Here is a 12,623-nt window from a genome sequence, read left to right as displayed (position 1 = left end):
TAGAGTAGAAAGGGACTCCTAGTCATTCTACTCATAGTGTTATCTCATATATGAAGGCTCGGTGAATGGTTGAGAAGGGGTGTCTAGCCTATTTTGCATATGTTCGTCATTCTAGTGTTGAGGTTCCTTCTATTGATTTTTTGCCTCTTGTTCGTGAGTTTCCTGAGGTATTTCCTTCAGACCTGCCAAGTATGCCACCCGACAGGGATATTGACTTCTGCATTAATTTGGCTTCGGGCACTCAGCCCATTTCTATTCTCGCTGTATTGTATGGCCCTGCCTGAGTTGAAAGAATTGAAGGAACAATTGAAAGACTTGCTTGATAAAGGCTTCATTAGACCTAGTGTTTTGCCTTGGGGTGAGCCGGTGTTGTTTGTCAAGAAGAAGGACAGATCAATGAGGATGTGTATAGATTACCGGCAGTTGAACAAGGTTACAATCAAGAATAAGTATCTATTACCGAGGATTGATGATTTACTTGATCAGCTTTAGGGTGACAAGGTATTTTTGAAGATTGACTTGAGATCTGGCTACCATCATTTGAGGATTAGGGCATCCGATGTCCCTAAGATAGCTTTCTGGACTCGGTACGGGCATTATGAGTTCTTGGTAATGTCATTTGGCCCAACAACTTTTACGGATTTGATGAACCAAGTTTTCAGGTCTTACTTGGATTCGTTCGTGATAGTCTTCATTGATGATATTTTGATCTACTCCCGCAGTCGGGAGGAGCACGAGTAGCATCTGAGAGTTGTTCTTCAAACTTTGAGAGAAAGTCGGTTGTATGCCAAGTTTTTGAAGTGTGAGTTTTGGTTGAGTTCAGTTGCATTCTTGGGTCATGTTGTATCAGTAGAGGGTATTCAGGTAGATCTGAAGAAGATAGAGGCAGTTAAGAATTGGCCTAGACCCGCATCAGCTACAAATATCTGGAGTTTCTTGGGTTTGGCAGGCTATTATCGTCGGTTTGTGGAGGGGTTTTCATCTATTGCAGCCTCGATGACCAGGTTGACCCAGAAGGGTGCCTAGTTCATGGGTCGGACGAGTGTGAGACCTGCTTTCAGAAGCTCAAAATAGCTTTGATTACGGCGCCAGTGTTGGTTTTACCCACAGGTTCAGGGCCATATACAGTTTATTGTGACGCATCTCATATTGGACTTGGTGTGATGTTGATGTAGGATGGCAAGGTCATTGCTTATGCTTTGCGTTAGTTGAAGATTCATGAAAAGAACTATACGGTTCATGATTTGGAGTTAACAACCATTTTTCACACGTTGAAGAATTGAAGGCATTATTTGTATGGCATGGCATATGAGGTGTTCATAGATCACATGAGTCTGCAGTACTTATTCAAGCAGAAGGAGCTAAATTTAAGGCAGAGAAGGTGGTTGGAGTTGTTGAAAGCCTATGATATCACCATCTTTTACCATCCGGGAAAGGTCAATGTGGTGTCCGATACTTTGAGTAGGAAGTCAGCCAGTATGGGTAGTCCTGCGTATATTCCGGTCGGTGAGAGACCGCTTGCTTTGGATGTTTAGGCTTTGGCCAATTAGTTCGTAAGACTGGATGTTTCTAAGCCCAGTCGTGTATTAGTTTGCACAGTCGCTCATTCTTCTTTACTGGAGCATATCCCAGATCGGTAGTATGATGATCCTGATTTGTGTGTCCTTAGAGATACGGTGCAGCACGGTGGTGCCAAGCAGGTTACATTAGGAGATGATGGGGTTTTGAGGTCGCAGGGTTGAGTTTGTGTTCTTAATGTGGATGGGCTCCTGAAGTTGATTTTAGAGAAGACACATAGTTCCCAGTACTCTATTCATCCGGGCGTCGCTAAGATGTATCAGGATTTGCGGCAACATTATTGGTGGAGAAAAATGAAGAAGGATATTGTGGCATATGTGGCTTGGTGTTTGAATTGTCAGCAGGTAAAGTACGAGCCTTAGAGACCTGGTGGTTTGTTCTAGAAGATTGAGATTCCTGAGTGGAAGTGAGAGCATATCACTATGGGCTTCGTTGTTGGACTCCCATGGACTCAGAGAAAGTTCGATGCAGTATGAGTTATTGTTGATAGGTTGACCAAGTCAGCATATTTCATTCCTGTGGTAGTCTTATATTCTTCTGAGAGGTTAGCTGAGATCTATATCCGGGAGATTGTTTGACTTCATGGTGTTCCTGTGTCTATCCTTTCGGACTGAGGTACGCAGTTTACCTCACATTTTTGGAGAGCAGTTTAGCGGGAGTTGGGCACACAGATTGAGTTGAGCACATCATTTCATCCTCAGACGGACGGGCAGTCCGAACACACTATTCAGATTTCGGAGGATATGCTCTGAGCTTGTGTCATTGACTTTGGAGGCTCGTGGGATCAGTTTTTGCCTTTAGCAGAGTTTGCGTACAACAACAGCTACCAGTCGAGCATCCAGATGGCTCCTTATGAGGCTTTATATGGTAGGCAGTGTCGGTCTCCGGTTGGATGGTTTGAGCCGGGAGAGGCTCAGTTCGTAGGTACGGATCTAGTACTGGATGCCTTGGACAATGTCAGGATCATTCAGGATAGGCTTCGTACAGCTCAGTCCAGGAAAAAGAGTTATGCCGATCTTAAGGTTCATGATTTGGAATTCATGGTCGGTGAGCGGGTATTGCTTTGGGTGTCGCCTATGAAGGGCATGATGAGATTTGAGAAGAGGGGCAAGCTTAGCCCTAGATTCATTGGCCCGTTTGAGATTCTTGATCGAGTGGGAGAGATGGCTTACAGACTTGCAGTGCCGCCTAGTTTATCAGTTGTGCATCCAATGTTTCATGTGTCCATGCTTAGGAAGTATCACGGCGATCCATTCCACGTGTTAGATTTCAGCACTGTCCTGTTGGACAAGGACTTATCCTATGAGGAGGAGTCGGTAGGTATCCTAGGCCGATATGTTCATCAGTTGAGATCGAAGAGTTTCTCTTCTGTTCGTGTTCAGTGGAGAGGTCTGCCTGCTGAGGCATCGACCAAGAAGTCCGAGTCTGATATACGGAGCCGTTATCCCCATCTTTTCTCCAACTTAGGTACTTCCTTCTTATGTCCGTTCGAGGACGAACGATTGTTTTAGAGGTGGAGAATGTGATGATCCAAAAGATCATCACTTGTTTTAGAAATAAATTCTATTTTTCGAGGCCTTAAAATCTCTTTCTGTATAACATCGATTTGCGTGCACAGTCTGGGCACGTATCCGAAAAGCCATTATGTGAAAATCCGTGAAAAATGATAAATGTTGCTTTTAAAATGAATTTAGTTGACTTCGGTCAATATTTTGGGTAAACGGACCCAGACCCATGATTTGATTGTCCCGGAGGGTCCGTAGGAAAATATGGGACTTGGACGTATGCCCGGAATCGAATTACGAGGTCCCAAACCCAAGAAATAAATTTTTAAAGAAAATTATTTTCTAGAATATATATGAGTTTTTTAAAATAAAATAAATTTGGAATTTGAAGGTATCAGACCTGTATTTTGGTTTTGGAGTCCGGTATAGGTCTTACATGTGATTTAAGTCGATCATGTAAAATTTGGTAAGAAACGAAGGTCATATGACGTGATTCGGAACCTTAGTTGTAAAATTTTAAACTTTGAAAGTTCTTGAGATTTTCTTTGATTTTGATGCTAAATTCATAGTTGTTGATGTTATTTTGATGATTTGATTGCACGAGCAAGTCCGTATGATATTTTGGGTTAGTGTGTATGTTTGGTTTGGAGCCCCGAGGGCTCGGGTATGTTTTGGATAGGCCACAGAGTGAAATTTCGACTTAGGAATTGCTGGTATGTTGCAGGTCTGCAGGCTTTGCTCGCAAATGCGAGATTGCAAATGCGAATAAAGCATCGCAAATGCGATCATTTGGTCGCAAATGCGACTTCTGCCTTGCAAATGCGAACCCCCTCAAAAATATGGGGTGGTTGCTGTTGATACCTAATTTTGTCCTACTTTTCCTTCAATTAATTTCTTTATGTTTCTCGATCTTTAATACCTTAGACAAGTTATTTTATGTAGCTCTTGCCTTTCAATAATTTTGCTTAAAGCAATGCTATATTAATATTATCAAATACATAAATATTAGATTTTTATATGTTTAAATTGTTAAATTTTAGTACAAGTTATTAATACAAAGAAGTCTAAAGAAATTACTTTAAAGAAGGAAAAAGCCTACCACCCATTCTCTTACATTGGTCCACTCTTAAATATCTTAACCCATGTTGTCCACACCATTGTCATAAAAGTTCAGGTGCTTCCTATTCCTTCTCTCCTATTTCAAGCAAAAGGGTACAAAGTGCAAATAATAGTCAATCCGAATCTTTACTTGTTTATGAATTGTCAAGGCCAAATCTTTGCAAATCTAAAGTAATAGGGAAATTCAGTCAATATCTCTTCAGAAGATCTCTTCAAACGACTCTCTTGGAATTCAAGACCCGTGACTCCCTATATCTGTTTTTTTGAATTTCAAAACTCAAATCTCAATTCTAGCTATTTTTACCTATAAATACTACCTCAAAGCTCCAGCCTCACCAAGCTAGAATGATCAGAAAAATCCCAAAAAAAAAGACTTTGTTTATATCTACTTTGCTTTCTTTTAATCTCAAGCTTTACAATTTGTGAAATTTTTTCCAATATTTAGTCTCCATTTTTCTATTCTCCATAACTAAGGAGTAGTAGATCTGAGCCCTCAAAGCCTACAGTTCACTGCCCCACAAGAGGTAAATCCCACTCCACTTTATTTATTTTATTATTAAAATACTATGTTTTAGAAATCATATTTATAGAAAATCATGGAGAATGTTTAGGAGTTATACTTTGTATGTTACTGATAGTTATATTTGTATATTTTTAGTTAGATTAACATAAACTTATTTTGTATTAAGAATTTATTTGTATCATTTCGATCTTATAACCTTAGTGAAAGTTTTGGTTATTTTATAATAGCTACATAGCTACATAGAATTGAAAGTATTTGCAGTAGAATTCATAGCTTATGTCCCTTTTGCACATGTTAGATATCATGTATTTTAAAATGTAGCTTTGGATTAAATAACTTTGAAATATTCACTTCATGCCTGCATTTCTTTGGATGTACACGTTAGTGGGTATAATCAAGAGTCAGTTTTATCATTTTGGTTATTGTGTTTTTCTTAAATCCTTGCATCTAGAAGCCATGTCTAGCTTTTGATTTATTTATTACCTGCTAGGCCCCCATGACTCTCTAGAAGTAGTACATGTAGTTGAATATTTAAATTTCCTTAAGGTTTGTTTAGCACACGTTGGCATTTACTGTTAATATATGCACACGGTAGTTCATATGAGTTAGATTTTCTTTAAGCTACAGTTTCTTAAGGTTAAGAACTAAATTATTTTTCCTCATTCCTATTTCCTTTCTTTTCTTTCTTTGTTCGCATATACACTTGGGACGAGTGTTCGAACGCCAATGCAAGAGCCTTTCAACTCTCATGGAATTAACCGTCACATTTGTCTATTCCATATGACCTGAGATCTCAATTCAAGGAAAACAATTGATGAATTGCAAAAGCATGGTCCTTTGTGGGGATGCAGGGATAGGCGTTTAAGCCTATTTTTTACATCTACTGTCTTTGCTTTGTCCCTTGATTATATGACTAAATGATTACCTTCATTATTTGAATTACTTGTTTATGTGTTAAATTGTCTGGGTGTGTAACACATCTAATAACAGATCATTCATTTGGTTTAATAACCAATCTTTAAAAATAAGTCATACAATAGTTTTGGATTTACGTACATAAGGACGCATGATTTTCACTCTTGGCTTTTTAACAAATGTATTTCTTTTAAACTTTAGAATATTTTTAAGTTCATATTTGATTACATTAATATGATTTTAACTCACAATTTCTTACGCATAAGTATTTTCAAAGTCAAGCTCTTTTGAATTCAATCCCTTTTTAATCATTTATACATTCAACACTTAGCCTTAGTTATCTTAAGTCCGGTCGGTTAATCATTTTAATGTGGATCTTAATGAGTGCCTTACACCTTCTCTTTAAGATTAATTGAACCCTTACCTTAGAATCTCTAATGTTTAGTAGACCATACCGAGTTAATAATAGATAATTTAGGGTGCCCTAACTCACCTTTTAATATAGTTAGGTGGCCATTCTTTAGTTAATAATTATTTTAGGAATCACCAATATATTATACTCTATATGATCCGGTTAAAATGGGGTATAATAGTCGCAAATGCGAAGAGGTCAATCTTCTAAAGGGTTCACAATTGCGAAAGGACTTGTCCTATGAGGAGGAGCCGATAGCTATCCTAGGCCGACAGGTTTGTTAGTTGAGATCGAAGAGTTTCCCTTCTGTTCATGTTCAGTGGAGAGGTCAGCGTGCTGAGGCATCGACCTAGGAGTCCGAGTCCGAGTCCGATATGCAGAGCCGTTATCCCCATCTTTTCTCTGACTCGGGTACTTCCTTCTTATGTACGTTCGAAGATGAACAATTGTTTTAGAGGTGGAGAATGTGATGACCCAAAAGGTCATCTCTTGTTTTAGAAATCAATTTTGTGTTCCGAGGCCTTAAAACCTCTTTCTGTCTCACCTCGAATTGCATGCACAGTTCGAGCGCGTATCCAGAAAGCCATTATGTGAAAATTTGTGAAAAATGATAAATGTTGCGTTTAAAATGAATTTAAGTTGACTTCGGTCAATATTTTGGGTAAATAGACCCTGACTCGTGACTTGACGATCCCGGAGGGTCCGTAAGAAAATATGGGACTTGGGCGTATGCCTGGAATCGAATTTTGATGTCCTAGGCCCGAGAAATGAATTTTTAAAGAAATTATTTTCTGGAATATATATGAGTTTTTAGAAATGAAATATGTTTGGAATTTGATGGTATCATGCCCGTATTTTGGTTCCGGAGTCCAGTACAAGTCTTATATGTGATTTAAGTTGAGCCTGTAAAATTTGGTAAGAAACGGAGGTCATATGACGTGATTCAGAGCCTTAGTTGTAAAGTTTGAAACTTTGAATTTTTGATGCTATTTTGGTGATTTGATTGCACGAGCAAGTCCGTATGATGTTCTTGGGTTAGTGTGCATGTTTGGTTTGGAGCCCCGAGGGCTCGGGTGAGTTTTGGATAAGCCACGATGTGAAATTTGGACTTAGGAATTGCTGGTATGTTGCAGGTCTGCAAGCTTTGCAAATACGAAGCCTGGCTCACAAATGCAAGATCGCAAATGCAAATAAAGCATCGCAAATGCGAAAGAAGGCCTGGGCAGTCCTGATCGCAAAAGCGATCATTTGGTCGCAAATGCGGAAGACCCTTGTCACAAATGCGATGTCTGCCTTGCAAATGCGACCCCCCTCAGAAATATGGGGTGGTCACAAATGCGATAAAATCTTGGCAAATGGGAATAGGACATTCTTCTAAAGGTTTCCCAATTGCGATATCTGCGACCTGCAAATTCATGACTTAGCCGAATATCTTTCATTTTTCAAACTCTTTCCAAACATAAACTCTCTTGGGCAATTTTCCAAAGAAAGGTTCTTCTCCAAATCGATTGTAAGTCATTTCTAACTCGTTTTCTTCAACCTTTAACATCTTTTCACATGATTTCAACTCAAAATCAAGGGTTTTCATGGGGGAAATTGGGTGTTTTTTGGGTAGAACCTAGGTTTTTCAAATTTATGGGATTTTGACCTCGATTTTCGGTCCGATTTCAAAACAAATTATATATTTGGGTTCGTGGTGGAATGGGTAATCAGGTTTTGGTTCGAACCTCAGGTTTTGACCATGTGGGTCCAGGGTCTATTTTTGACTTTTTAGGAAAAACTTTAGAAAACCTATTTTCATGCATTGGAATGGATTCATTTAGCATTTATTGATATAGTTAAGTAACTTGTGGCTAGATACAAGTGAATTGGTGGTGGAATTAAGAGGTAAAGAAATAGTTGAGGCTTGAATTGTATTCGTGGCATCGAGGTAAGTGTTTGGTCTAACCTTAGCTTGAGGGATTATGAGTTGTGTCCTATTTTGTACGTGCTAGTTCTTGTGTACGACGTATATGCATGGTGACGAGTATCTATCCGTTGGTATCAAGCATGCCCGTGAGTCTTATATTATGATTAATGTGACTCCATTTGTATTGTTCATGCTTTATGTGATGATTTGTATTGTTGAGCAAGGCTTGTGGAAGTAATATTGGTATTTGAACATTGAAAAGCGTTGGCTCAAGTTGTAAAGTGATTTGTGGATGTATAATTGGCAATTGAATCTTATATAGAGCATTGGCTCAAATTGTGAATTGAGTTATGAAGAAAATGTGAAAAAGAAAAGAGGATTATGAAATTGTCTCCCTTGCCGGGATGATTGTTGTTTAATGTTGTCTCCCTTGCCGGGATGCTATTGTTGATATTGTTTCTCTTGTCGGGATATGACTGTTATACTATTGTTCCCTTGTCGGTATTTAATTGTAAATTTGTTGATTCCCGTGCCCTTATTGCTTTGTGATTGTTGTTTGGGTAAGGAAGAGTGTTAAAGCACGAAGGGTGATGCCGTGCATTGTTTTGGTGAGAGAGTGTTAAAGCACGAAGGGTGATATCGTGTATAATTTTGTGAGGAAGAGTGTAAACGCATGAAGGGTGATGCCGTTCCACACGATGTATAATTCCGTGCCGATTATATAGATTTTTATGGTGAGGACAAGAGTAAAAACACAAAGGGTGATGTCGTGTAGATTATATTGATTCTTATGGTGAGGACGAGAGTAAAAGCACGAAGGTTGATGCCGTGCACTTGTTTGATTTCTGATTCTTGTTAATAATTGAGTCATGGTTTTCCTTTTATTTACCTGCTGCCCTTCTGTTATCATTTGATGTTTCCTCTCAGTATGTTTCCCCCTCCCATCCTTAACTGTACATTCCTGCTTTTATTTTTTGCGGTATATGATTTAAATGCACATGTTTTTTTAGTAGTCTAGCCCTAGCCTTGTCACTACTTCGCCGAGGTTAGGCTAAGCACTTACCAGCACATAAGGTCGGTTGTGCTAATACTACACTCTGCATTGTGTGCAGATCCCGGTACTGGAGCATACCGACATTAGCTTTGGATTGCTGCCTTCAGTCCATTGAGAGATCCGAGGTAGTCCTGCAGGCGTCCGCATGCCTTGACGTCTCCTTCTATCCTTTTACTCTGTTTCTTTTATGTATTTCAGAGACAGTGTTGTAATAACTCTTTCGAACCTTTATTTGTAGTATTCCTAGATAGTTTATGAAATTGTGACACTAGTCTTGGGTAGTTTACGTATGGATTGGTATTGGTATCTTTATTAATATATTATGCTTCAGTCTTCCGCTTTTAATTTCTTCTGTTTATATAATGTTGGCTCTTAATTTTTACTGGATTAAAAATGGGAAAAAGGTAAATAATTAAAATGGTTGGCTTCTCTAGCTTTCACTAGTAGGCGTCTTCATGACTACCAAGAATGGAAAATCCAGGTCGTGACAAAACAATGCAAGCAAAATTGGCTCAAGTCGGGTGTTATTATCTCTAGGTTTACCCCTTTAATTGGGGTTATCAATCTCTTGAATGCACCCCAATTCCTTGTTGGCCTGAATTTCCTAGACTTAGTCTCCCTTTTTCAAGAAGAGTCTGTCAAAAAGGCACAAATTAGTATTTGCAATCATCAATTTAACATTTAAAGCATAAAAATCAGACCAAATATCAATCACCCATAAACATTTAAGCCCTAAAATAGAAGACCCATTAAATACCCATGCTAGGATTGAGTCACAACCCTAACTAATGAGTTTAGCTACTCATAATCAAAGAAGAAATCATAAATTGAAATGAAATAGAAGCCATAAAAAATAATTACAAGATAAGAATTTAAGATTAATTGTTAAACAAGCTCTAAAATTACTAAAAAAGAGGCGGTTTACATGCTCAGCTAAATAACAGATGACCTAAAACTCTAAAAAAGAATTATTTATACACAGCTAAATTTTTTGGACAAAAATGCCCCTACGACTGTTTTGCTGACAGTGAAAAATGGGCCGGTCCAGTGTTGAGCTTACCACGGCCGCATAAAATCAAGCGCAGACCGCAATCTTCAACTTTTAGCTTCATTCTTGGTCCTCTGAATCTGGCTTCTGCTGAGGGCGGTAGATGCACCGCAGCCGTACTGAAGCCACCGCTGCCGCACAATATCACTGCGGACAGGGGTGACTTTTTAAGCCCTAAACTGTAACTCTCTGAACCTTGCCATCGTGGACCGCGATATCAAGACCGCCTCAACAGTGGAACCTTCGCGTCCGGGGTTGATTTTTCGCTGTCAGCGCTCATTTGACCCAGCTTTGACTTGTACATGTTTCACTCCTTTTTGAGTTGGCTTTGACTTTCTTGTCCCTTTTTGACCAAATACTGCAAACAATCATAATAAGTTAGCTTTTGGAAATACTTGTACACACTTTTAATCCAAAACATAAGCAAAAAGGAGCATAAAGTATACTAGAATCCCTAGTTATCAACTCCCCCAAACTTAAGCTTTTGCTTGTCCTGAGACAAACAAAGTAATTCCAACCTCCTCAAGATAACAGAAAGGAAAATTCAACTGTTCTAATGTGACCTCATCAAACATCAATTGGGACTAACAATTACCCTCAACTCAAATGTATTATTAACAATACACAACCTTTTAAGCACCATGGCTATAGTACAACACAAAAGCATCAAGAGTTGACTCAACTCATCAAGGAAACCTTTTCTACTACTTTGGTCATTGTGGAACCCAAATTCATACTCCTCAGCTCTCCATAAGCAAACCTCACTTTTATATTGTAGCACTCAGAACGAGGATTTTGGAAAACACACTCACCTCTCTCAAAAGAAGGTCACAAGTCCGACTCTAAGTACCATAAGCTTGCCCCTTATGTGAGTCACCTCTAATGTAAGCTCACTCAACTCAAGATCATATAGGGATTTATGTGGGGATGTGATGAAGGCTTTTGGTTCAGGGTAGGATATATTGGTCTAAGAAGGTTGCATCATCACTTCAGTACTTCATTTGCTTCATTTTGGGCATAGATTTTCTTGACTCTTTGAGTCGTTTACTTCTTCCTTAGGTGTTAGAGAGACACACTGTCACTCTTTCTTGATCATTTCAATCCTTTTTCTCCTTTCTAATCTTTCCACGCCTCTCATCTTTTGCTTTTATTGAATCCCTTCATTTCTCCTACATTGTTCACTTTCTTTTTGATTTTTTGGCTTTTCTTTCTCTTTCTTTTTTTTACCTTTTATTTTCTTCATTTTGTACCTTTTATCATTTTTGCATTCCTCGGCTCTCCCCCCAAACTTATGCTTTTGCCTTGTGCTAAGGGAAGATCGGGTGCCGAGAGAGGATCATTTTAGAACAGACAAAAGCTTGTATCATGGTTTTTAAAAGAATAAGGGCTATGGCTCAACGAGGTTGACTAGGGATATCATCATTGGTGGGATATGGATGTTTTCAAGTCTCAATAAGGATCAAGGAGAGCCTATAATCACTTCTCAAGTCAAGCTTCACTTAGGATTTCGCCTAGACAAACATTCAGGACAAATTCTAGACTCATTGGCACGTGACTTGGACTTGCAAATCAATAATTCACCACACAAGCTATAGGATTGCTAAAGAAACAGAGTCGGGGGCCCACAACAACCTTAGCTAAGATTTGAGAAACACAAATGGTTTTGAGAAACCACTCGATGATTGTTCAGTCAACACAAGAGTCTCAAGGTCACAACTATCACTATCCTGTACACACCAATTTGTTTTTAACCATAAGATCAAAGGTAAATGTGTTAGGCCCAAGCGAAGCTTTGCCTGAGGCACCATTGCTCACTAACTACTATTTACACAAAAACGAAAAGAAAAACAGACTCAAACCCTTAAGAAGGTTGTCATGCCATACATCATCGGGAAGAGACACCCGGTTCACACAAACTCCACCTTTGAAAAGAACCATAGCATTAAGAAAACCAAAGGCTTATTGAATATTGAAACTTGTAAAATAAGAAGCTACAAACCGAAAAAGAATCTATTAAATGAAATAAGAAGCTATACTATTAAGGAAACTTGCAAAAGAAGTTATGAAGTAAAATGCGGAAAGTAAACTAAATATGTACAATAGAGGATTTAGATGAATATACATAAGAGGGAATGAATATATATACATGAGAGAATAACTTTATATACAAACCAAGATTGAAAAATAACGAAAAGTGAAATAAATGGTAAAATTATATATAAAAAAGGTGAAAAATAAGCATAAAGAAAAAAAATAGTATCATCAGTACAAACCAACTACCAAATTATCAAAGTAGGACCATCCCCTCAAATGAAAACTAGCATTGTCCTCAATACTAACTAAGCTAAAATAAGATAAAAAGAAGGGTAGAGAGTAAATGAAACTCCCTATGGGTCCTCTATCTGAATGGGGTCCTGTGGCTGCGTGGGCTCCTATGGATGGATCCCTGGATCACCTGGCTCAGGGGCCTATGGCTGGTCAGAGGCACCTCCCTCAGTTTCCTCGAGCTCAATGTCTACATCATCAACCCGGGGCATCACTCTCCTCCTCCTGGGCTCTC

General features: G+C 38.7%; 1 long non-coding RNA gene across 1 annotated transcript; it reads left to right on the top strand.

The window, feature by feature from the left end:
- Positions 1-4,256: 4,256 nt before the first annotated feature.
- Positions 4,257-9,296, top strand: LOC138886329 (uncharacterized). Its single transcript, XR_011405000.1, has 2 exons — positions 4,257-4,726; positions 7,186-9,296. It is a non-coding gene; the product is annotated as an uncharacterized lncRNA (long non-coding RNA).
- The last annotated feature ends 3,327 nt before the right edge of the window (positions 9,297-12,623 follow it).

This window comes from Nicotiana sylvestris, chromosome 2, assembly GCF_000393655.2.
Source record: "Nicotiana sylvestris chromosome 2, ASM39365v2, whole genome shotgun sequence".
Classification (NCBI taxonomy): Eukaryota; Viridiplantae; Streptophyta; class Magnoliopsida; order Solanales; family Solanaceae; genus Nicotiana; species Nicotiana sylvestris.
Note: the sequence above shows the minus strand (reverse complement) of the source record. Positions and strands in the feature narration are given on the sequence as shown.